This window comes from Suncus etruscus, chromosome 5 (genome assembly GCF_024139225.1).
Source record: "Suncus etruscus isolate mSunEtr1 chromosome 5, mSunEtr1.pri.cur, whole genome shotgun sequence".
In the NCBI taxonomy this organism is placed as follows: Eukaryota; Metazoa; Chordata; class Mammalia; order Eulipotyphla; family Soricidae; genus Suncus; species Suncus etruscus.
The window spans coordinates 30,738,511-30,765,750 of NC_064852.1; the positions used below are offsets into that span (position 1 = coordinate 30,738,511).

Consider the following 27,240-nt stretch of genomic DNA (forward strand, 5'->3'; position numbering starts at 1 on the left):
CCTGCCTTACCTGCGCTAGCCTAGGAGACGGACCGCGGTGCGATTCCCCGGCGTCCCATATGGTCCCCCAAGCCAGGAGCGACTTCTGAGCGCATAGCCAGGAGTAACCCCTGAGCGTCACTGGGTGTGGCCCAAAAACCAAAAAAAAAAAAAAAAAAAAAGAATTTTATATATTCCTTAATAGGTGATTCTCATCCAAGAAATGTCAGGCCTCATTCTAATTTCTTCCAGTTAGAACTATGTAGGAATTTAGCACAGCACAAGAGGAAAGTAGCACATTTTTCCCTTTCCCTTCCCTTTGTTGTGAGGACTAAGGCCACACAGGTGCTTATACATTTGATTATGTTGCTCACCAGCGGTTGCACATTAGGCTGCGGTGCTCACACACTAAGCCAAGCTTCCATGCAGGGGTGCAAACTCTTCTCATTGCAATGTTTACACACATTGTTTACTAAGAGTCACACTCTTTAGTGCTGGAGCTCATACATGTCTGACTCACACATATACCAAAGGTCTCTTATTTTTCTTGTGATGCTCACCAGGGGGATGAGAAAACCCAGCCGCTCAACTCTTGGTGGTGCTTCTACCTGCTTTAGTAGCTGCTTTCTCTAGGGTCATACCTTTTCATTGTTATGCTCACACACATGTCTGTGGTGTAGCTGTAAATCACAGGCAGCAAAGCTTCCAGGCACAAATTGTAGTGAGGATTAGATTCATGAACTCACAATTGCAAGGTAGGTATTTTAACCACCAAGGTTCCTCCCTATCTTCTATACTAATCAGGTAGAACTTCATTTATGAATCTTATATGGGATAAATCTCACCAAATATGTAAGTGAATGGTTGCAAAAAAAATCAAGTTACTTAAAATAAATGTTAGTAAAATTATTGATTAACATATAGACACCAGGAAAAAGAATCAGTGAGCTAATAGACATCGTTAGGGAGAAACTTCCAAGTAAGAATTACAAGTGTGAGGCCGGAGAGATAGCATGGTGGTAGGGCATTTGCCTTTCATGCAGGACAGTGGTTCGAATCCCGGCATCCCATATGGACCCCTGAGCCTGCCAGAAGCAATTTCTGAGCATAGATCCAGGAGTAACCCCTGAGGGCTGCTGGGCATGACCCAAAAACAAAACAAAACAAAACAAAACAAAAAACAAAACAAAACAAAAAAAGAATTACAAGTGGTTATCAGTAGTGCTAATTTGACTCCATGAAAAGTCAGAACATTATCTAGGAAACTTTTGACTAATTCTCTGTCAAGGACAGCATCTCAAGGAATTACAGCAATTGTAAATAGTAGGCAGTGATAAGGTCAACATGGCTTCTCAGAATGACTAGATGACCACCACTTTTATCAGTGGCAGGAGTATCACCCAGGCATCCTTTTGTTTGATACCACTCATGCCAAGAGAGACACTCAAATTGAGAATAACACAAGGCAGTCTCACAAGTGTAGACTCATGGCAAGTAGACCAAAGAAAATTCTTTATACAGGCAGAAATTGATATAAAGAACTTATTGAACTGAGATACTTGTTTATTGGAATAAAAGTCTATAAGTTAAAAATTATCTGCAGCCAGGCAAGACCACCTCCTCTCATGCCTCTGTACTTTCAGATGCCCCTGATAGCCCCTGATAGCCACACCCATGAATCAGAGCCTTCTGCCGTGTCTATACAAGTAGCCAATGCCATAGAACTCTGGAGAGAAGCAACTACAGAATATAATTCATGGATATCCAGCCTTACAGACGATGACACTGGGGGGGGGTCTTCAGGGGGCCCTTATGAACTACTACTGTTGTCATATGAACTCATCAGCTCAGTACTAGAGATCACAAAACTTGTGGCTGCAGGACACCTTACTTTAACTTTTTTTATAATAATTTTTATTTTGACCAAAGTGAATTATAAATCTTTCACAGTAATATTTTAGGCACATAGTTAATTTTAATTTTTATTTCCTAGTAGTAGTAGTAGAAGTTGTAGTACTACACAAAATATTGAGTACATTATTCCTACTTGCCAAGGGCAGGCTTCAAGGAGGTTGATCAGCAGATGACCAGTTTGACAGGAACTTTATATTTGTCATAGAATATCAAATAACAGAAATAATATCATTATGAATAACAATAACACCACAATGTCTAAAATAAAGAAATTTAATTTAAAAAAGAATTTGGAAGTATAATAATGGGATTCTATGAATGATTACTTGGTCTCTGTTTCCATCCTTTGGTGTCAGCATGATAATCTTGAAACTGCTCTTACAATATATTCTGAGCTGACAAGAGTATATGTTTGACCCTGGATCTTGTGTGTTGCACAGTTAATATTCCATGTGTGAAGTAAGATAATAAATCTTGTGAGAATATAAAAGGGCAGTTTAATATTTTTCCTACTCTTATCAGCTCCCAGGGCCTCTTTTGAAAGACTGAACAAATGTCTTTCACATACCACCATACTCCCCTAGAAGAATCTTCACCATTCCTCCCACTTGAGGAAATGAGCCAACAGATCAACAAGGTTTTAAATCATTAAGTCAGTTCTGCAATTAATTTGTTATCACAAATCCCCAAATATTTATAGCTAGTTTTCCAAAGCTTAATGTATATAGAAAGTAATTTTTACAAACAGCAATTAAATACATCACTGATGTTAATTATAATAATTTGCATTAATAGAAAGTAATTTTAGATTTCCTCACCAAAGATCACAGACTGTTGACTATGTTCTGTACTTTAGGTTCAAGTGTGGGAATAATGTGGGTAAATTGAATGAAGGGAGACAATTGTATTACAGAGGATAAAATTGGGCTTTTGGTGGTGTATTTAACATTGTATATACAGATGTCAACAGATGTTGACATATAGTAATAAACGTCTAAAACATATAATTTTTCTTTCCCCCAACACTCTCCTCTCCATGTAGGCAGAGAGATTGCCCCTAAAACATATATGTTATAAAGCAGCACATCATTAAAAATTATTTTAAAAGGAAAATGAAAAATCCAGGTTTTTTTTTAGTCATGTATCATGCTAGCAAAGTGGCTAATAAGCCTTATAGATTTTATGACTGATTTTCTTGGCTAGTTATCAAATCTGTAAGGAGATCAATTTCAAGGATGTGAGTGCCACTTGAGATCATTAGAACTACTCTACCTTGACAAGGAAAGAAGAGAACTATACTCTCATCTTGATTTTCTCACTTTCTGGCTATGATGAACCTGAACAATAAATCTGACCTTTGTCAGTCTTTATCTATAAAATGTGAATAAGGATAATTTTAGCTACTTGTAAACTTTTGATGTTATTTTCAGTTTTATAAATTATCTTTAATGGGGCCAGAGAATTAATACAGTGTGGGGGGGGTGTTATGTGCTTGCCTTGCATGAGGCTGACCCCACTTTGTTCTTCAGAACCCCTATGGTACTCTGAGCCCACGAGGAGTGATCCAGAGTAAGCCCTGAATATCACCAAATGTGGAACCCAAACCAAGAAAACAAAATATTTTAAGTCCATCATAGTGGTCCTCAAAACAAATCAGGGGCAACTGTCTTGAAAATGCATCTACATGGGACATAGGGTGAACTTTGTATAAGTGCTTGCCTTCCTTGAGAAAGCATTTAAAAGCCATCTTCCTGTACAGAGACAATGTTCTGGGCTGAGTTCTTTCCTAATTGAAACAATAGAGTAAGTGAGCAAAAATACAATTCCGTAAATTAGGTTTTGGCAAGGACATTTTGATTCAGGGTTGCCAAGAAATCCTTAATGGTCACAGAAAGGTTGTCTTTACACCATCAAAGAAAATGTACGTTGGGGGCAGGAGAGATAGCAAAGCTGTAAGGCATTTGCCTTGCATGAAGCCGCTTCAGAATGGATAGTAGTTCAAATCCCAGCATCCCATATTGTCCTCCATACCTGCCAGGAGTGATTTCTGAGTGCAGAGCCAGGAGTTGCCCCTGAGTGCAGCCATGTGTGACCCAAAAACAAACAAAAAAGAAAATTTGACAAGATCATCTCAGTGTAGTCACAGTGAAGGTATTTTCTCAAAATATCAAGCCACATGCTTGCAGAACAACACTTATTTAAAAATTAAAAAATGTTTCAGGACACTTGGGATATTGGTCATGGGAATGTTGCACTGGTTAAGGATTTTATATATATATATATATATATATATAAATTCAAAAAATTTATATATATATAAATTTATATATATAAATTCAAAAGAAAAGAAAAGGCCTCCCAATTCTTACCACAGGCTGTGTTCTTTATACTGATTGTATAGAAAGAGGAGGTACAGTAAATGCACTCCATATACACCTCAACCCAGGCTCTTTGCCTGGTCTGTATTGTGAATTGGGGGACAAAGAAAAAGAAGTTACTGGTACTCTATGTGGCCCCCTGACTCACCGGGAGTGTTTCCTGGGTATAGAGTTAGGAGTAAGTCTGAGCACTAACAGCTGTGGCCCCCAAACCTTAATAAATTAATTTAAAATATGGGTCAGGGATATGCGCAAGTGGTAGATCATAGATCCATGTGCATGAGGCCTCAGGTTTAACTCCTAACAATACTGGGTGTGACTCTGGTGGTCCCCAAGCACCACCAGGAGTGACTCCCACCATTAAAACATATATTAATGAAAAAACGTTTCAGGAAGAGAGGGTGGACCAAGTCTCTACCCTGCTGAAGCCATTTCTGCTGTACCCAACACCCACAACCACCTCTTTGCCAATGGTCCCATTTCAACACTTAATCATTGATCTTTGCAGACATACCAAATGGACCAAAACTCCAGGTATGCCAATATATTGTCTGTCATCTCCAGGACTTTTTGGAGTAAGTGTGGGCAACTTTCCTTTGCCTTCTCATAATTCCAAAAGACCTGGTAGTCAAAACCATGTTCCACAAAAGTTACAATCAGATACAGAGCTTGAAACTCATGGACCACTCCAAATTTTTTCAATACTGTCACCCCCAGTAGGAATACATAAATTTAGACATCAATGTGGATTCAAAGTCACCTAACAAATAACAGAAAATCAACTAGCAACAAATCACCTAGCAAAACTTCTGACAAGGACTAAATGACCTCATTGTGAAATATAGTAAGTTTCAAAAATTTTCTTATTGATGTACTTAAAAAAATATCATTAACCCTTACCATTAAACAGGCAATAAAAATTATATTATTTTATGATGCTAAGGGGTTAGGCTTAGGAATAGGTAAATATCTGTGGATAATTGTAGAGAGAATTTTACATTGGTGGTGGGATTGGTCTTAAAATAAATGTATTATGATCAACTATGTAATAGTCTCTAAATAAAGTAATTTATAAAAATGTTTTTAAAAATATGTCTCACATTATTATAGTAATATTATTGCTAAAATATAAAATAGCTCATAAAATTTATGCTAGTGATTGATATCATTGTTAAGACTGCACATACATTAACCAAATTCTCTTCTAAAAAAAATATACAGGGGCTGGAGCAGTGGCGCAGGGCGTAAGATGTCTGCCTTGCATGCGCTAGCCTAGGACAGACTGTGGTTTCAATCCCCCAGCATCCCATATGGTCCCCCAAGCCAGGGGCAATTTCTTGCATAGCCAGAAGTAACCCCTGAACGTCACCAGTGTGGCCCAAAATAATAATAATAATAATAATAAATTAAAATAAAATAAAAATACAGGAGCTGGAGCAATAGCACAGTGGTAGAGTATTTGTCTTGAACATGGCTGACCCAAGACGGACCTCGGTTCAATATTCCGCATCCCATATGGTCCCCCAAGTCAGGAACAATTTCTGAGCATATAGCCAGGAGTAACCCTTGATCGTCACCGGGTGTGGCCCCCCAAAAAAACTAAAAAAATAAAAATAAAAATGCAGCATCATAGGCTTTGGTTTACAAAAATACCTCATCTTAAAGGAATAACAGAAACTAAAATGAGTCTTGTTAGCTATTCATTGGTAGAAATAGAACAAAACCAAGAGTCAATATACAGATTATTGTGACTTTGTAATTAACATTTATTTAGTAGTTATGGTATCTATGCTAGCCATGAAAGAAATACAAAAGACTCTCCTTAGGGAGATAGTCTCAATAAATAAGCAAGCAATATAATATGACAACATAAACTCAATCTTCATTTCCAGTATGCCAATTAAGATTTTCCAACCTTTTCCCAAGTAAGAGACTCTTTAATTTTCTTCTAACATTACATTTGCCCATAGGGAAAGAAAGAAGAAAGCAGTACAATAATCAAATATGGAAGGCCTTGAGAGAATAATGGAAAACAAAAAATTATAGGAAGAGAAACCACATGAATCTTGCTCATCTTACACCTTGCAAAAGGCCCAGGATAGGAGTCAAGATAAGGACCAAGATAAAGAACCTTTGTAGGTCAGAAGAGGTGACTCAATAGAGGTGTAGGACATATCAAGGAAAGAAATCAATGCTTAGCCTCAAGAGATTAGATCACAAAATAAGCTAAAAAGACCAGAACAGGAGGTACAAAAGGCAAGTTGTGTGAGACAAATAGTTCAAAACTGAGCTCTCAAACTTAGGGTCCAAAAAGTCCTGTCTCAATCTATTGTCTGCTTTGCAACCTCAATTTGATGTAACATTTCCAAGAATAGAGAAGCATAGAAGTAGAAATAGAAAGTATTCAAACAGAAAAGGCAAGATCAAATATTAAATAAAGTCAACAGCAACCAAATTTCTCTAGACTTAGAACATTTTAGAATATACATCTTTGCTCAACCAGTCTTCTTTTCTAGCTCCTTTTAGACTTCTGCATTATTTTCTGGGTTGACACCATTTTATAATAATTTGCTTTCCCAACTTATATGCTATGTGGACCAAGTTATACAAAAAGCTATAAGAGCCCTATTCTAATTATATTATTTCAATTAAAGAACATGCAAATATGAGGGGACAATTGGGCTAATGAAGACCAGAGTGACATAATACCTTTACTCCTGATCTGACCTCAACACTGTCTCTTTGTTCTCCCATTCTCATGTACTTATTTGATTTGATCATTTATTTTCTGTATATTCTTTGTAAACACACTAGTGGACACTCTCTGATTTCTTAGGAATATCAGGGAATACTTGATAGAACCTCAGTCACTTAGGTTGCCCTACCCTACTACCAACCTGAAAAGCAGCCTTCAGAATAAAGTAAACCAAAAACAAAATCTAGGGAACAGATCAAGAAGGTTCCAGCTCATCACATCCTACTTGGAGTTTTATGTCTTTTTGAAATGGATTTTATAAAATTCCTAGCATTTGCACAAAAACCATCAAATATGTCAAAACTGATTGAATCTGACAGATTCAGGACTACTTATTAAGGTTAATGTTGAACATAACTTCATCATAAAGTAAAATCACATTTGTTTCATTGCTTAAATGTCTAGGCTCTTCAATTTAACATATATTGAACAGCTAGTAGATATCAGGTCCTGCAGAGCACTAGGAGTATAAATATGAATAAATGTGATCAAGACATTCTCATTCTCAAAGTACTTGCAGCCTAGCAGAGATAGCCCCAAAGCCAATGACTAATATAAAACTAATATTGCAGAGCACATAAATAAAATACTATGATAGATTTTTATGAGAACACAAAGCAGAAAGAACCTTTTAAAATTCTACTGCTGTCTACATGGAAGAAAACTATAGAGAAGGGAAATATCTGTTCTTCTTTCTTAAATTATTTCATCATCTAATCTGTTGGGCTTTATCATTTGTACCTGTCAGATGGGTCGGACAATCTTTGCATAGAACTTGCATAGAACTTCTCTACAGAAGACTATGGAGAAGTCACTCTTGACTGAAGTCACAACAGCTCTCTGAGCAGTGTCATGGAGAGTACATCCATTTTACAGAAGCAACAACAAATGGAAGAAAGCTGTGTGCTAGAATTTGGGAATCCAAGCCTGTCAAAGATGGAATGAGGCTAATCCTGCCAGATTCTGTCCCTCTTAAAATTTCCTTTGGAAATATAGTGAGGAGAACAATGACACTCTGGCAATCCCGTTTCAGTCCCAAGCCACAGCCCCTCTGCCAGGCTACCCTTCTCAAACCAGCCTACAGCAGACTTCCATGCAGTGCTCCCGCCGCCCACGGTCTGTGATTATTTAAATCATTAACAGGCTCTATAGATGGCGTGCTGTGAATGGCCTTGTGATGCGGGAAGACAGTTACACCTTGGGAGATCTTTAGCAGATAAACTGAAAACTCGACTGTGTGAATTTTCTCTCTGCCATAATTAGCAGCAGATGGGCAACTTTTATGGAGCCACCTGTCAGCAGGAAGACTCTCCTTACAGTTTCAAGTTTCTAGAAGGAGTGGGATTAAAATAGAGCCGCGCTGTTGGCTTCAAGTACTCTCAAGGGTCCCAGATGTCATGAAATCTGTGAGACTGACAGGATCCCGGAGCAGCAGTCACTCCTCCCATAGGCGCTGGCTCACCTGGGCTATGGGAAGCACAGGTCACTGTTTCTCAGCAAGTTTGGGCAGCGACCATTCCCGAAAACTTTGGAGAGCCAGCCAGGAGGCAGCCGGTGGTGAAACGTTCCCTTTTACTAACCCTTTTATCCAATTTGAAAATACAAATAGAGCTCTCAGGGTGTAATTAGCAGCAATGACTCTTAATACCTGCTTTCCAAATCTGACCTTAATGGACATTCATTAAAATGGGCTCTGACTTCAGAGCCGCGTTAGCAGAAAATGGAAAAGTCCATCTATCACTGTCATCTTTCATTTTCCGCGTCATCATTCCTGGAAGAAAGAGGCCGTCGAGTGTGCACAGGGGTGCTGGATGGGTCCAAAGTGGGACTGCAAAGAACTAAGCCTGAGTTTCCTTGAAGAACATGAGTGCCCAGAGCTCCAGTCCTAAGGAGGATTGGGAGAGCCATAGCTATGAGAGGAGGGAGTAATCCCAAAAGAAAAAGGGGAACAGGGACACTTGTTTTTTCTACTCATAAACTTTCTAAATCCTTGCTCAATAAGAATTAAAGGCCCTCAGGAACTGAGAGATGCTTCTTTGAGTTCAAAGTTGGGTACATGAAGGGAAAAAAACAACTGAACACAGCGGGTGGCCAAGCGAAGGAATTAAAATTCTTCATAGGGTCTGAATTCACCTATACTTTCTTAAGGGTGGATTTTTTAATCCAATTTAATTTGGATAATTGAGGCTCCATCTGTTCTAAGTCATGCTGCCTGAACCTTATCTGATGTTATATTTGTTTGAAGCCTCTGACCCTCTGTGCAGCCTCTTCAAATTCAATTCCAGCCTCTTTCTTTGCTGTTCACTTGGTAGGGCTCAGACCTGGGTTTGGTGATTTCATGAATATTTACTGATTCTAATCTTCTCAATAACACAAACAGGAAAATGTTTATGGTTCCAGTTTTACACAGGAGCAAACTTGGCCAGTTGCTGATCAAGGGACCAGTTATGTCATTTTAAAAAAGACAAGATGGCAGGGTCTGGAGTGATAGCACAGTGGGAGGGCCTTTGCCTTTTACTCTGAAAACCCAGGACAGACCTGGGTTTTCATATCCCATATGGTCCCCCGAGGCCAGCCAGGAGCAATTTCTGAGTGCAGAGTCAGGAGTAACCCCTGAGGCTACTGGGTGTGGCCCAAAAACCAAAAGAAAAAAGAAAAAAAAGTCAAAATACAGCTTAGCTCCTCCTGTTGCAATCCAATTCTTTTTTTGCCAATGCACAGGTGATTCCAGCAAAACTTATTCCTCCCTTCTCAAAGCCAGTTTTTAAATGCCAAACCAAAAAACATATTTGCAAGCATGCAATTTTTTTTTTGCTGGTTATTTGTTGAGATTATACATAGTAGTGTAGCTTCTTACCTTTAAAAAATTATATTATTTTATAAACATTTCATTATCTGATGCTCTACTGATCATTGTTGTGCTCCCCCAAAACAGTATTAAAAGCAACAATAAAAAACTGTGGACTGGTGAATGAGTGAGTCATTGGAAGAAGTGGGTTTCTTAGGTGTCTACATTTGTATGAAAAGAACCAGGACTTGCTATGTTCCAGAATTTGCTGTGTTTCAAGAAAGGACCACCCACTAGGCCTGCAACGACTTTGCCATGACAATTCTTAAGGATCTGCCTCTTTGTGCTCAGTCAGAGGTGAAAAGAGGTTATTATACTCCTGGAGCACAGCTGAACTTATGCAAAATTCCTGGTTTACCACATGTCAGTTTTCAAGAATATTCTCTTCCAGTTCTTCCCAATGTGGTCTGTGTCCTTAACTGACAAGCATTTTTCTCCCTGGTATATATATAGCTGAACTTGACATACTGTGTTCATTTCCGTTTAATGACAACTTTAGTTTACAAATGAGTGGTGCCAAGTCCAGGCTCAAACATCTTTGTTTGTGTAATGGCAGCATGTAAATGATGCCAAACACAGTGCAGAATCTTGTCTCTCCTTTTATGTATTTTTTAAAATAAAAGAAAAAAATAGCACTTCTTAAACATCTACCATGGGTTAGGTAATCCACATGCATTTTTTCATTTCATCCTTCGAGAGAAATGTGATTTTCTCTGTTTAAAGAGAAGAAATCCAAGAACTAGAAGTCTATCACACCTAACTAAAGGAACTTGTTGGGAAGGGGGTATGGGATTCAAGTCCAAATAGGACATCATAGCAGAAGTTCTTCCAAATTTCTCCTGATTCTGTTGCCGCTATGTGTTCTAATTCCAGTATGTATTGAATAGAGAGTAGGGAGATGGAAGAAGAGGAATATCAGGTCACTGCTGATTCTAGACACTGAATTGAGACCCAGAAAGTGTACAGAGGTAATTGTGGGAACACAACATCAGGAAGACATAAGGTCTTTCTCCAGACACTCTGCTAACCATGCAACTCTCTCTTCCACTTGCCATCCACTTCTTGACACCCAGGATCTCTCAGGAACAAAGAGCTCTGCAGAAATTGATCCCCAGAATTCCAGGGCATAGTTCTGCCCTGAAATGGGGTGTCTCTATCAGTGCTCAAAGGGCATCTTTTACTGATTGTGAACATGAATTTTTATTCATAAAACATGAAATTTGGGAAAGGAAGGACAGAGAGGCAGATGGGGGGGGTGCAGAAAGGGAACATAAATAGTTAATTTGATGATGATTTAAAATGACTTTGGTTGCTGTTTGAGATAAAAAATCAGCCATGAGTGGAGAAAATACTAAAATAGGGCCTCACACAGGCATTTCATTTAGATTTAATAAGACTGATTATTAACAGCATATTTCATGACGATTAAGAATTCTGACAGTCTCCCATCCACCAACTTTAATGTGCGCCACAAAAATTAAAATACTTATTTATACAACTAAAGTGCTAATAAGTTCATTTTGAGAAATTCTCTGAACTTGCTGAAGCTTTAACTTTTTATAGAGGAAGAAGAAAGACCCTCAGGATTTGGGAAATCAGAGGGAAGTCTAGAAGAAATTTCTATTAGAGTCCCCTGCCTATATCTAACATATTGAAAAGAGAGTCAGCCCCCACTCTAATTTCCTCCCAGGCCAGAAGCAACACACAGATATACACTAACACACAGACACATCCTGAGTTTCACAGATGCCCGCACAGAGACACAGACAGCCACACACAGGCACACCCATACAAACACATATGCACACATATACCTGAACACATACCATGCCCATTAGCTGCTCCATTTACTATAGCAGCTCAGGGCCAGTTGCCCAAGTCTTACCATTTATTCCTTATCATCCAGTAGGCTCCTCAGTTGACCCTAGTCTGAAGTAGGAAGAATCAAAAAAAAAATCTACTCTTTGCTGCTGGAAACTCCTAGAAGATAGTTGGTATCTAGAGTTTCATTCACACAGCTACTTTTTTGTTTTGTTTTGTTTTGGTTTGGTTTTAGGGTCACACTAGGTGATGCCCAGGGTTTAGTCCTGGCTATGCACTCAGAAATTATTCCTAGTTTGGGGTACCATATGGGACACCTGGGGATTAAACCATGGTCCATCCTAGGTCAGCCATGTACTAGGCAAACACCTTACCACTGTGCCATTGCTCCAGCCTTCACACAGCTACTCTTACAAGACTTCCATTGCCTCCACTCTTTCTCTTGCATAGTACACAGGATGTGGTTCGTGGGACAGCCCACATCTAGCTTTTGCCTCTTGGATACAGATCTGATCTTCTTCATCCTCCTCCAGCAATGTTCCACTGGCTTTCTCAGCTAATGCTCAGCTGAACCATGTCCTGAATCTTGGCTTGCTATCTATGGCCCCGATTCTTCAATAGTCCCTTTCTCAGGAGCTCCTTATACTTTTAGGTATTGGCTGGGCCCTGGCAGACAAGAGTAATTCACTTCCATGTGCTATGGAATAACAGTGATTACAGAACCTGCATGAGCAGATCTATTCTCTCCCTCACAGTTTATGGAGTAGAAGAATCTCCTGAACCCCAAACCTACACCCTTGTGTCTCATGTTTTCCTTTCAGACCCCATACTCCATCAGAGGATTACTGTGGTCCTGAGGAATGCAATGGATATACAAGTGACCATTGAAATTCCAGTGACCTATATAGCTTAACATTTATTATGTGAGCTGAGCCAGCACTGGATTTTAAACCACCTTTATAGACAGCCTCCAGCCCCATCCCACTATACCACCAGCTTTTACCATGGTACTAGTGTCACAATCTCTACTAATTTTTCTTTCTCCCTCTGCCCCCCCCTTATTATACCTGTTCCTAGCCTTAAAAATCCCCAAAAGCTACCTTCAGCATCTTGATACCCCTCCAAAACTTCATAAGCAGAAACACATAGGTCTGTAGGTGCCTTCTTGAGACAATCTTTCACCCAAGAGCCCCGACTCTGAAAATCTGACCTCTGTGACCATCTCCTATTACTTTTTTGCATGTGATATGTTCCCAAGGCCACTATGGCTGAATCTATACCTTTTCTCACTAATAATATTACCAAGCTGGCTGGGTCAAGCCAGTGCTTTCAAAGATTACATGATTTAAGAAGTCCCCAAAATATATAACCATATCTGCACCCCCAGATATTTAACATGACCTTATAGGTATAAAACTTTCAGGTGAGCAAGTAATTCAATACAGAATCTTAAGATGGTGCAGAAATTAGATCTTATGCCCAATCATAGGTGTCCTCTAAAGTGCTTTTTCTTGTCTGTGTGATCCAAACATACAGGAGAATAATCCTGAAGAGAGAGTCTTCAATAGGTGTTGTGTAGCCCACACTCATGAAAATTCAGAGATCCCAGATATCAGAGGAGTCAAAGAAAGATTTTTTTTGTTTAAGAAGTTTGAGGGGAGACACAAATTCAGCTGACACCTTTAATTCAGATTGAAAAAGATGACTCTGTGAGTAGAAATAGCTGTTGATCTATGCTTCCCTTTGGTCTTGCCCTAAATTATGCCATAACTGGAAGCCAGCACAGGAGCTAAAAACATGCTGCAGGCACATGTAGCCATGAAGTGCTTCATCTCCAAAGACCATAGGGATCTGGATGGAGGACAAACAACCTTGCTGGCAGCCAGGACACTAGAGAGCAGTTCTCTGTCAATCCTGCATCTCTTCACCCTAGGAACCCTGAACACCAACTCAGACAACACAAAAATTGAGATGTGTTAGGACCACAGGACTCTAGCCTCGATAACACAAACATTGAGGTGTGGATTTTATTTGTGCACTTGTGCTCTGGCTAGCTGTGGAGATAGCATCAAAACTCAAACTTGCAGCTCTTAGTGCCAGGACTAGGATTTCTCTATATTGCCTCCTAATATTTCTATGAACTCAGGCAAGTAACTTTACTTCTCTGAACATCAGCTTCCTCCTCTGTAAAATTAATCTCTCTCTTGCAAAGCATCACAAAGGACTTACCCTCTCAAGGTGGCAAAAGACACAGAATGAGAAATGGTGTCAGAGATAAAGATAGCTATCAATTCCTATATTCTTTTTTTTTCCTTTCAAGGACAAACCAGAGAAGATCATAGTTGAAAAAAAAATTTATTCTACATGAAACATTTGGGAGTAGGCCTTTGTGGAGTTCTCCTATGGCCATTTTCAAGAACCATGGAATTATGGAATATTGCAGAAGTTCTTCAGCAACTATCTACAAACTCTTTGGAGTTTGGAGATGGAGAAACTTAGAATGGGTAAGAAGTTGCCCATGACATTGACTACATCTCTCTATCTAAGCCAGTATTAGCAACTGGCCTTTGATACCCTGCTCCAACCTCATTTTTCTTCATCAAACTGCTATGGAACAGGAGGAAATCAGGCTCTTTGACCACCAAGGAACTTCTGCCTAGCAACCGAGGGCCACATTAGCAAAAATACTCAGCTGTGTGAGCCAACACCTCCAAATCCACTTAAGAATCTTTTTTTTAATAATTTTTATTTTGACCAAAGTGACTTACATATCTTTCACAATAATATTTTATGTACATATTAACATTAAATAAGGGGCATTCCTATCACCAAAATTGTCCTTCCTCCATCCCCGTTTCCATCTTGCATCCCATATCCCCCACTTTCACCCCCCAGACTACTAGTATAAGTGGTCTCCTCTGTGTCTAGCTTACTACTTAGTGATCATACAACTGTTTGGTCTTGGTACTCTCCATTATTTCCCTCTCTATTTGAGAGGCGGAACTAGATAGTTCAAGTTATGTGGTTTTGTTTGAAGAAAAGAAAAGCAATAAAATAGGGTAAAAAAATAGGGTAAGCTGAATATGGACAGAGTCCTTCTAGAGGCTCTCAACCTCAGTTTGAGAGCAGAAAGGGAAAAGACAGTGAAACACCACAGCAATACAAAAGGAATATAAAAGAAAAAAAAAACCAGTGAGCACTACAACAATAAAGACAAGCACCACTTAATAACCATGGTCCTGAAATAAAAACGTAACAGAGTGCAAAAAGGAGGAAAAAATTGGAGACAACAACTTCAATATCCAAACCAAAACAAAGAAATAAAAATATAAATATATAAATAAATAATAAAAGATTATTTTGTACTGTTTTTTTTTCCTGAGTAGGTACAGTAAATATTGGGGATATTAGAAAGGGAATTCCCTTGGCCTAAGAGATACAGGGTTTCTCTACCCTTGAAGTATACTGTCATGGGAATAACTATAGACTCCTTGCATGTTCATTTACTCTCCCCTCGGTGACTTTGTGGTATATGGAAGACTACTCCTCCATCATGGGTGATAAAATCAGACCTCTATATCTAGAGATCTTGGTATCTGCACAGGTCAAGAAATGGAGCTTATGATGAAGTCTTTCTTTGTGATTCTAGAAGTTCTGTTTCTTCACTGTCGTTTTAATCCATCTTCTGTAGTTGGTGGTCTTGGTCATTGTGCTAAACTAGTATGGAGCCTGGGATAGAGTCTTTCATTATGATTCCAGAAGAACGTTCAGTTGTAATTGTCTTAGTCAGACCTCTGGAATTAGAGATCTTGGTTGTACAGATCATAGACCAAAACCTAGGCTAGGGCTTTTTTATTAGTCCTCGGAATACTTTCTGCCCAGTCATGGTTATCAAATTCAGTCATCTGTAGATATCAATCTTGGCTTTTGCACAGATCAAAGGGTGACAAGTCTTCTGATTTTGTCTTATCGTTAGATGGTAAGGTAAGACAGCCTGTTTTTATATCAAGTTGTTCCCATTTCCTCATTGTCAGGGTATCTTATTAGAACTGGCACATGTTGGTGCCAGAGCAGTATTGAGGATGTCCTGGAGGGGATTTGGTTCCTGGAGCTATTGTGGAAAACTGTATCTTTTCTATGTCTGGAATCCAGGGTTCAAAGCTGGACAATTGGTGTCTAATCACCTGGGGTCCAAGTTGGTTCCACATGACATATGCTCAAGGTGGGAGGTACCCCTATATTGTAAAAAAGTATGAGTTTTTATCCCTAGTAGATAAGAGCTTGTTTTAGATGTAAGATTTCCCCCTTTTTAGTATGCCTTTGCAGGAAGAAATGATGTTACATTATATTGCTGGTGCATTTGGGAGTGGAAAGAGAAAAGAACAGAAACAAGACAAAAAATAAAAAATATATGCTCGCATATATAAAGAAAAAAATTTTGAAATGAATTTAAAAAGTAACTAAGGAACAAAGTGATGCAGGAGAATACTTTACATTTGGGGGATAACAGGTTAAGTGGTAGTATTATATAGGTCTTAAACTTATGAAGGAAGTATAGGCTTCCACATTAACTTTTGAGATTTTATTGTGGGGTGTGGGCTCCAGGGTGCATTTTCATCACACACCCTGGCCATCTTGAGATTGAGAAAAGATTTCTGGCAGAGAGGTCTTGGGTAGAGTTCTTGAAGTGGGGATCCTTTTGGAACTAAGTCTGGTATCAAACAACAGTCCACGTTGGGAGAGGTGATAAGGAGGGTCACACACAGTCAGCAGGGGTGTTAATTGTATTTTCTTGCCAGGGACAAGGTGTGGGTCTGAGTGGGTGTCCCTTCGCTTGGGTGCTGGGTACTGGCTCATTGGGGTAGGAGGTCGGTCTTGATGCCTAATGGATTAAGAACTGAGGGTGAAGAGTTTTAATAAGGTGGGAAATCAGGTTGGGATTGGGGGGTGAAGGGATAGTCAGATTTCTGAAGGGGGGAGAGGAGATAGTATATGGTAGGGGCTATATACACTATAGGTATGGGTTGTTTACAATTTAGGTTTGGCTCTCAAGAAGGAGTCATATCTCTGTGTGCTCATGCCCACATATAAACATATAGTAGTTAGCTTAGGTATAGCGTAAGATAAAGAGGAGGGTAGAGCAAGAAATAGGCTACAGAATAAGTAAGAAATAATAATAAGAATTAATAAGAATAATAAGAAGAAATAAGTACAAAAAGATAGGTAAATATAGTACATGTAAGGTAAAGAAACTAATAGATCAACTTTTGGATACCTATAGGTTTCGCATCTTGGGTACTACACAATGTGTTAGTGAGGTCTATCTATCTAGGTGTTTACCCAGTATTGTCTGCAGCACCTTATATAATAACTTTTCATTCCTAAAGAGGAGGTAACAGTGTAGTTTTTATTTGACATGGATTGAATTGATGATAGTGAGGGGAAAAAGTAGAAGAAAAAAAGGGGAATAAAGGTAGTGAGAAGAGAGGAGAAAAGAGCAAGGGAATGTTAGCTTACTTGAACGTGTTCAATGAGTAGGCCCTGTAGTATAAGTCTATAGATCACAATTGCTGCTCAGTGGCCTGGCCTGGGTCCACATGCTCAGGTCCTAAAAGAGAGCATAACCTAGAGATAAAGGGTATGTTAAAGTGTTTTATCAAGACATTTTCATAATGCAAGCTGAGTATAGTATCTAGTGTGACTGAGCACAGAGGTGCCACCTTAGGTTGTCCAGCCTTTGTATCCAAGAACTCCTGTGGACAGAAAAGATGAGAGGTTATTTTAAATATAGTAAGATTAAGGCATTGAAACATATTGTTATGAAATGCTTCCATTGGAGTCAGTGACTTCCCATCGTATACTTTACTTATAATCCCGTATAAGATCCCTAAGACATTATTTTGGGCCTTTGTAGTAAAAGGCTGATTACATACCTGTTCTCTCTATGCTATTGTTTCTGCCGTTGCTGGTTTCTTTATGGTATAATGTGCAGTCAAGGCTTTGTGTTGTTCCTCTTCCACTTGTTTTGGGCTTAAGACTCTTTTGTATCTCACTAAAATGGAGGTTGTTCAAAGAGATGAAGTGGAAAGAAAAGATTACTATTTCCTTTGCAATACACATAAGGTACTTTGTCTGGAGACAGAAAATTGTTCCTTTGTAATTCACATCAAGTACGATTGAGGGTGAATTAGCTGGGTTTTTATTTTTTCAAATGTCAGTTCAAGAGACCTGTTATCTGTGTAGGCATATGAATATAAGGTTATAACAACATTTGAAAGGATCCTAAAAAGTGTTTTGCCACAGTTAAAGTGTGATCAAAACGATCATTCAGGAGTCACAATATTTATCATTTTAATATTAATAATGTTATTATGCATAAAGTACCATACAAGAAATAATTCTATTAGGACTATGAAATACCCTTGCAGGAAGAAAGAGAAAAAAATGCTTAGAATATGAGAAAGAAAGAGAGAAAGAAAGTTCACCAGAGTCACTAACACAGAATCCAATTTCTTTTCTTTGCAGATATTTAAGCATCCATGCATTCCAAAGATAGGGATAGAAATCGACAAGGTATGGGAGCAATTTATTTATGACTCATCTATCCTATAACTCAGTAAATGAAACTTACCTAAAAAGGAACTGCATTTTTATGGTCCTTTAAATTAAGCTTAAGAAATGCTTCCGGGAAGCTGAGAGCAATCCCTTCTGAACTAAAGGCTGGTCAAGAGGGAACATATTGGTGGCATTTCTATAGCCTGGTGTGATATGCATATGCCATATTATATTTACATGCAGGACAAAGTGGAAATAAAAGAAACCATTGGACTTGTGGTCTGAAATGGTGGGAAAACAGAAGCATTGGTCACAATAGAAGCTGACAGATTTGAATAGCATATTGGGGGTAATATGTACAAAGCTGGCCCTAGTGCTGGCAGGCAGCAGAGGTTTCAGTGTGCCCTGATTTGAATCACAGATTTAATACCATGCTGGCCATGTGGGCACAGAGAAGTGATTCTCAGTGCTCTGCCTCTGTTGTCTCTTCATGCATAGGAAAAAACCATACCAAATACCTGTCTTACATTGGTAGTTGTGAGAATTAAATAAGATGAATCCCAGGAGGAGCACAGCCCCATGTTCAATACACTGTTGTGATGTGGTGCAGACAATGTAGGCTTCCTGCCATATCTAGTAGAGATAGCAAGGTGAGAAGGCCAAATAGTCTGTCTCTGGGCACAGTCACCTTAGGAATGAAATATCTCAGCTTCCAGTTCTTCATCTGCACAGTAGAGTCATAGTTGGACACAACCAGAGATGAGTCCAGCTTCTAGATCAGTGGCCAAGTAGGTAACTTAGTGGTAAAAACACATGTCTTGTAGTTGTCAGAACATGATCTGACCCTCTGGCATTGCAAAACAGAAAAGACAAAACCAGATTTCAGGAGTGTTGCTTGACTCCCTCATCTATAAAATAACCAAATGGGTATAATAAAGTTTGGTGTGCAGGGTTACTATTAGAATGGACAACATACCCAGAGTAGGAACCACTGGGCTCATCAGATAATTTCTGAAGGCTACTTTCCATCCTCATTTCTTTGCTTCCTTAAGTTACTTCAAAGGGAAAAAAAACTCAACTTTCAAACAACCTACATGAATTTTTTGAAGAAGATAAAATACCAGAAATCTCAAAACAAAGCGTAGAACATTTCCTCTCCTTTATCTTCAGAATGTGTCTTAGGAAAAACCAAACAAAATACTCAGCATGCATTTGTGTTTACTTTTTAGGGTAACCAGCAACCTCTACTTTAACAAATCCATCTCTAGCCAATAACCTCTACTTTAACAAATCCATCCTCCTGTACCTGTCATCATGTCCACTTTATTTTCCAGTGTTATAACCACTGACTATTTCTAGTCACATTCCCCATGCTAAAATGCTGTCAAACCTAAGGAAAGATTTACATTTTTTTCTAAAGTAGGAGCTTTAAGGTTTTTAATCTTTTTCATTTACCTACCACATTGACAAGAGGCCTCAAGTCAAGAAGTCAATGCTATTATCATTAAAACCAGATTTTCAAATACTTAATAGAGTTTATCTTCATTTACCTACTCAGAAACCCCTTGGATAGTGTCATCCTTAAATGAGTGCCAAGTCAGAGAACTGCTGGAGTTCAGGGTCTTGTGTGTACTTCTGTGTCGTAGTTGTTCAGTACAGTTCATATCACCAAAAGGCACATCTGAGGTGTCTCCAAGAATTGCTAGAATTAGCCCAACTTTAATCTGTAAAACTGAAGATAGGTAGAAATAATAATCTGGAAATGATCCAGATGTTTTTGAAAGTTATAATCATCCTATATATTTCCTTAAAAACTCAATCCAACTCTGCCAACTCTGTTTGGTCTGATTTACCATCCCCAGTCTTTCTCCCAAAGACATGGATTCTATCATCTCTATCTCTTATCACCCTCAAGAAATGTGTGGGCTCTACTCTACTCTACTCTACTCTACTCTACTCTACTCTACTCTACTCTACACTACTATACTATACTATACTATATTATACTATACTATACTAGCAGTTTCTATAATGATTCTTTTTTTCTCTTTTATTCTTTTTTTAAACATTTATGCCTCCATTCATTCTCCAAACACCAGCTCCAAAACAACCAGAAATATGAAACGGTCCCCAATTTCCCCTCAACAAAATGGATTGTCAATACTCTGTCATGTACCTAATTAAAAGTAGTTCTACCACTTGTTACTGGACTTTTGCTTATATAATCTATCTTCATGGTTCTTCATGGTCTATTTCTGGCCTCATTTTGAACAACTACACTTTACTGGCACTAGAGCTCAGTAAAGCAATTTTTTTTATCACACTGACAGGTACCAGGCTATTTACTTCCTGCCATGGAGACTTTGCACATGTTGTTCCTCATGGCAGAAGTTTCCTTCTTGTTCTTACCTTTTTTAGCATTTAATTTCTGTTCTTCCATCGACGGCTGGTATTACTTTAGTAGGAAAATCTTCAGGGATCTCCTTGACAGCCCTCTTAAGATTCCATAATGGTGTCATATCTCCAATCAAAATAGCTCTGATATCTGCAAAAAAAATTCACATTTTTTGGTGTGTGGTGATTTTACTTAGTGGTCAGTTCTTCCTAGTCATGAACTGCTTCTCTATTTGCTTGCCAAAGAACTCTTAATACCTAACACAGACAAATAAAAACATATGTGTTTGAGGAATCAGTGAAGAAATATACAGGTTCCAAGTCACTCTCATTCCTGTCGAGCACTATGTTTGGGTTCAACTTTAATATTTTAAAGGCTGCCATTCCAAATCATTTGTTCTATTGCCAGGGTTACAATGAATTTTTCTTTTTGTCTGAATCTGGACAAGAAGTTATTGAAAGGCATGATCTTTTTGTCATTCCTTTTTTATCTTCTATCACTTCACAGCAAAATCTTCACCCAGTTCATAGTCACTTTCAGTGGCTTATATTTGTTGAAAAACTAGTAGTTTGAGTCACCTTGGGTTCAAATTTCTTACCTTTTTTCCATGAAAGTCATGTCAGCCATCCAGAGGTAACCTAGAATTTATAGCAGTAAATACAGCAGATTTCAAGGACTCTTTCTGTAAAAAGGGAAGGAAGATTCACAGAGAAACTACAGCTCCCTAGAGCAAGAGGACCAAGCAACTTTAATGTCTTGCTGATAAAGCAATATAACCAAAGGCCTCAGTCCAGTCACGGAAGTCCAAGGGATTCAGAGGAGCACCAATGAATCTGTCCAATCAGGTTCTACTGGCCAAGAAGCTTATTCTGAATGTGACTCATAATGTGCAGTTTATAGAAACCAAAAACCTACTCCTTGTTTTCCAACATTCTTTCATCTAAATAATGCACATCTGCTCACAAAATTTTCTTTTAATTTCAGGGAATTTATGGCCCCTTCAGCATACACAGTGATTATGCATAGTCATGTTATGCAAAGTGTGAAAAGATGGTTTCCTCTGAGCATCAATGCAGTGACCTTGTTGGCCCCAAGCAGTGGCAATTCCTGGGCAGCATTGCACAATGGATCTGAGTACTGACTGATTCAAATGATAGAGGAATACCATGGGATGACTCTGGCTCCCTGAGCAATGCCTGGGAAGCCACCCTGAGATAGAGACAGATAGATTAGATATAGAATGCAAATAGGTAGGTAGATAGATAAATAGACAGACAGACAGACAGACGGACAGACAGACAGACAGACAGACAGACAGACAGATAGATAGATAGATAGATAGATAGATAGATAGATAGATAGATAGATGATAGATAGATAGATAGATAGATAGATAGATAGATAGATAGATAGATAGATAGATTTCTTGGTTTAAGTTATAAATAAGATACAAACTCAAGATACTAAGGTTTGGAGAATATACTGGGTTAATTATTATGTGTAAATGAAAAGAATGATTAAGTTTTTCTCTTTTTTTTTTTGTTTTGTTTTGTTTTGAGAGCCACGCCAGGCAGTGCTCAGGGATTACTCCTGGCTCTACACTCAGAAATCACTCCTGGCAGGCTGGGGAGACCATATGGGATGCCAGGGATGGAACCCAGGTCCATTCTGGGTTGGCTGAGTGCAAAGCAAATGTCCTATGGCTCGCAGGGGTCCTCAAACTTTTTAAACAGGGGCCAGTTCACTGTCCTTCAGACTGTTGGAGGGCCAGATTATAGTAAAAACAAAAATTATGAACAAATTTCTATGCACACTGCATATATCTTATTTAGAAGGGAAGAAACAAAATGGGAATAAATACAATATGTGGCCCGCGGGCCGTAGTTTGAAGACCCCTGGATCGCTCTGGCCCCAATGATAAAGTTTTTCAAGGGAACTTTCTAAGACACATACAGATCCCACAACCTTTTGGTCCCAAAAGTGGGACTCAGCCTATCCCAACTCCTTTTTTTTTTTTTTTTTTGGTTTTTGGGCCACACCTGGTGACGCTCAGGGGTTACTCCTGGCTGTGCACTCAGCAATCGCTCCTGGCTTGGGGAACCATATGGGATGCGGGGGATCGATCAGCAGTCCGTCCTAGGCGACCCCACGCACTAGCCTCCATTCCCTGTCCCAACTTCTTTATCCTTGAGCTGTCTCTTGAGCAAATTTCTAAATGACTTCATTCTTACTTAGGAAGACTGCACCCTCAGCCTCTCTATTCTAATAGTATCCTCCAATGTGAAGCTGTCATAAACTTCAGATTTGCTGGCTCTGGCACATCTTGAATCACTACAAATAAGGAATGGCGGCTTCAGAACAGTCGCTATCAGTGTGATTACTCATCATTACTAGGTGTACTAGCTGAGTGAACTTTCTGTCTTGAGAAAAACCTGGTTTTACATAAATACATAACAAGTATGCAACATATTTTCAATCCAGCAACATTTAACTCTCACAAATCTCACAACTGAGAGGTCCAGTTGTCAATTTCATGGGGAGAAAGCTACGGCTAAATAACTTACCAAGGTGACACTGATCATAGAAGATTTTGTTTTTGAACCCAGGCGAGGCCCTCTGATTCTAAGCTCGCTCTTTAGTTTTGCTTAGCTCTTTTCAAATACTAAATTGCATAATATGAGAACAAAACAAAACAAAAATGTTTTCCATTCAAATGGTATGGGAAAAGTTGGTGACTTTATTGCAAGAGTTCTCAGAGTCTCAGATACCAGTAGGCACCAAACATTGGAAAGTCTTTTCCCTTCTGTAGAGCTGGTGGCCCCTCAAAGCATTATGAGGTTATTGTTTTTTTTTGTGTGCGGGTCATCCTGTTTGGACAGCTACATTCACTCTTACTCTTACTCTTTGGACTAATTCCTTTTCCCAAGGGTTAGAGAAGAGAATGGGAGACACTGTAAATGAAGCATTTCTTCTGTGAAGACCAAACTAGACTACTACAGGCCTGTTGTGAGAGTGTCACACAGGATCCTTGGCCTTTGGGAAGGTCCTGAGGTCTCTGCCTGGTGTCATAAGTTCCCCCTGGCAGGACAGGACAAGTGAATGGAGGAGCTCATTCAACCAAAGCCAAGGACAATATTTTCTGAGAATGTCCCTGCTCTGGGGACTTAAGAGACAGAACAGAGTGTGAGGAGGTTGGATTTACCAGTGCTCCTAAGGAAGGCATCTGCCTCACTGGGGTTGTCACAACAAACAGGGCACTTAGTGTTGAGAGATCCACAGACAACACAAACTGCAAAGCTACTCAGGAAGGAACATGTTGGCCAGCCAGTGTCAAATCAAGCAGTTTGACAGAAAAAAAGGGGCAAGGATAGAACCCCAATACTGATGAGGGTTTCACAAACAAACCCCAAAACATATTCACTCTCAAATATAAAGTTTTAACAAAGACTTATGTGTCCTGAGCCAAGGTAGGGCATATTATCTGACTAGGGATTTGTGCCTTTTTTCCTGGGGTGCCTGAGGCAATCTAGAAGATGTTGTTTATATGCCAGAACACCGGGATTTTCAGTACTTAGATGATTTTTTGTGTGTGTTAGGACAAAGAGACATAATATTTAAAATTAGGGCTGCCCCAGAAAACCTGGGCCACATGATTATATCTTCATTAAACTAAATCACTTCAAATCAGGTGGGTATACACCTGGATTGCTCAATGAACTAGTTGATTAAATCTCAAAGACTGTCAAATGGTGAATGTGGGTGTGGAGGCAGGGCTAAGAGATTGTAGCCAAAGGCGGGATTTAGAAGGAAGCAGACACTGATCTGCAAAGCAGGGGAGGGTCAGATCCATGAGTTCAAGGCCAACCCAGAGTAAGAAGCCATGGGAGCTGCAAAGGGTCAAGAAACACTTAACTCCTTTAGTGAAGACATGCCCAGAATTTAGTAATATACAAAACCAAAGTGAAATTATGAGGGTCTATCATCAGTCTGTCACAAGCTGGCAGAGCATGCCTGGGGTAAAGGGAGCTGGAGGCAAAGTTGCACCCTTCCCAGAGGTTCCCTGAGGAAAGATTTTTCCCATAATAGGGCCAAGGTAGGCCAGGACAAACAGCTTCCTAACTGGAAGCCATATTGAAAGTATTAAGTAGGCATAACCAGCCCCCAGGTAGAAAAAGAGGCACCAGAAAGCACATAATGTATCCCCTAACACTCATATCCAAAACAAAATTTCATGTTATTATAAGTGATAAATTTTGAAGTTACATGGCTGGCTACTCAACCTTGGAAAAGTCACTTTTTAAATCAGAGTGACCTCATACCACCTTTTGCCAGAGACAGGACTGATTTGTTTCTATTGATGTTTTTTAAGAATGGGTTTAATTGTTTGGGGGAGTTCTTGAGCTTGATTACTATACTACTAACGATCCAATACTACATTTCTCAGATAATACATATATGTGTGTGTCCAAATTTAAGTATTTTTTATAAAGAAGTCCCTTACCCCTTTAATTTAATTGTATCTGGGATACACATATCTACTCTTTATCTCAGTTTGCCTATCTGGAATTAAGAAAATGGATTCTTGTATGAGTTTTGGATGACTCCTGTGTATAAAGAATTCAGTTGAATATTTTCAACTCTCTTTTTCATGTTAATCCTTTCTTTGGTCTTCTTAGAAACCCACATCTAGGGGAATGATGAAATTTTTCTCTAGGGGAGGCAGGGAGGGCCAGAGAACTACAACTAAGCCCCTCCCCTAAACCCCACAGTCTCCAGATTCACTGGAAGTTCTTACCACAACTTCTATTTGAGCTAAGGAGATCAAAACGCTCTACACAGGGAGGGAGAAGCAGCCAGATCCTTCTAACAAGTTCACCTAATCCTGGGTCTAGTTCACTTAATCCTGCTTTGGGCTCTGATGCTCCTCTGGCTCCTATTCTTCCAAACACCACCCAGAGATAGCCTGAAGTCACATGAGTCTCTTCACTCTGAACCCACCTGACCTTTGCTGCCTGTCTGCACTGGGCATCAATTTACCTTTCCTGTTCTTTATTGAGCAGAAGCAGCACTAAGACCTTGACTGACTAGCTGGGGTTGCTATTAGAGAGAGTAGGCCTGGCCTCTGGCCTTTGGCCCAAAATGGGCTCAGATCTTCCCAGGATCTCTGAGCTGCTGACGGGCCATGATTTCCCAGCCTCTGCAATGTCATCTGATTGTTTATGTCTGCAGTTAGGGAAGAAGGTGATATCATGCTCAAGGGTTGACAATGTGGTGGCACAGGACTCTGAGTTAGAGCTGAAAGTTTAGTACAGTCTTACAGTGGGCATGGAAGTTGTATTTAAATGATTTTCTCACAATAGTATATAGACAATTCAATTTAAAATTTTGAAGTATCCCAGATGACTAGGAGAAGAGAAATCCATTAATAGTTTTTTGAAATTAGCAGTCAACATCCCAAGATATGAATATTTGGTAAATGAAGGGATAAAATTAAAAAATGCCTATCTCTGTAGAATGGGCAGATTAAGCAGATTTCTTGTAAATTCTGAATGTAATTTCTTCCCAAAGGCAAGTAAGAAATACAGGCTGTGCCCCTGGAGAGTTGGAACTTACTCTCAGAGAGCTGAAAAGGAGACCTGACTCTCTCCAGAAGATTCTTGTGTAGGTAGAAAAGAAAGCTTGGTGAGGAAGCATTCTAACTTTGCTGGGAGCAGACAGAACCTGGCAGGGAGAGCACCAGTTGAGTTTGTGGTGAGAGTCCTCACACACACTCACCAAATGACGCTAGGTCTCAGAACTCTGAAAAGGCCTGCATGGCCAGACAATTTTTGTCTGACATCAGAGCTAGCGGAAGATGGCAGGCAAAAGAGATACTTAGGAAGTTCATAGAGCCGGTCTGGAACTGTCCAGGAGTGAGAGACTTCCCTCACTCAGGCTTACACCACTCTTTGTTCAACCACCTCACATTAGCTCCTGCTTGCCCCAATCACTGTCTCTCCAAAGAGAGTTCCATCTAAATTTGTGAGCTAGTCTTTGCAGGCCAGAGAACATTCAGGAAGGCTCCGCCCCACAGGAATCTGGGATATGAATCTAATCTGCTGCCTAGTTACCTCTCCTGATGTAAATGTCTTCAACTGTATTTGTCCTCCCTGAACTAGTTAGGTTTAGTTTTCCCACTGGATTGTAGGTTCCATTTAGCCCAGATTAGTCCCCTGAAACCTGAACACCAAGCCTTGTCACAACCAATTTTCTTTTTCAGAGAGGACCTTGTGTTTTATGCCTAGAGCTAGAGCTGTTGTGCATCCAGCTGCAAGCATCACTACCACCAGGGCTTTCTGTGCTTCCCTAGAAGCTGTGCATCCCAAGTCATGCCCAACAGAGACTAGTTTTCAGTCCTCAGGACACCAGGTTTTGATCTCCAATGCCTACCAGAGGTCTGCCCTGTTTTTGGTGTGACCCAGTGACAATAGCTATCCTAGACTGACCTGCAACTCAGCCCCTCACCATCTCCATGTCTCATCTACTATCCCACTGTCCAATCCTACTTCACCCCCGCCCCACCCCACAGCAAAATAGAGTGCCTGAGTGAGCAAGA

At 39.5% G+C, this 27,240-nt stretch overlaps 1 long non-coding RNA gene and 1 other non-coding gene across 2 annotated transcripts in view; one reads left to right on the forward strand and one right to left on the reverse strand.

The window, feature by feature from the left end:
• LOC126009341 (uncharacterized) overlaps positions 1-27,240 on the reverse strand; it is a 365,449-nt gene that overhangs the window by 269,949 nt on the left and 68,260 nt on the right. The gene's annotated exons all lie outside the window — the stretch shown is intronic.
• LOC126010062 (small nucleolar RNA SNORA51) lies at positions 4,246-4,378 on the forward strand. Its single transcript, XR_007496201.1, has one exon. It is a non-coding gene; the product is annotated as a small nucleolar RNA SNORA51 (small nucleolar RNA).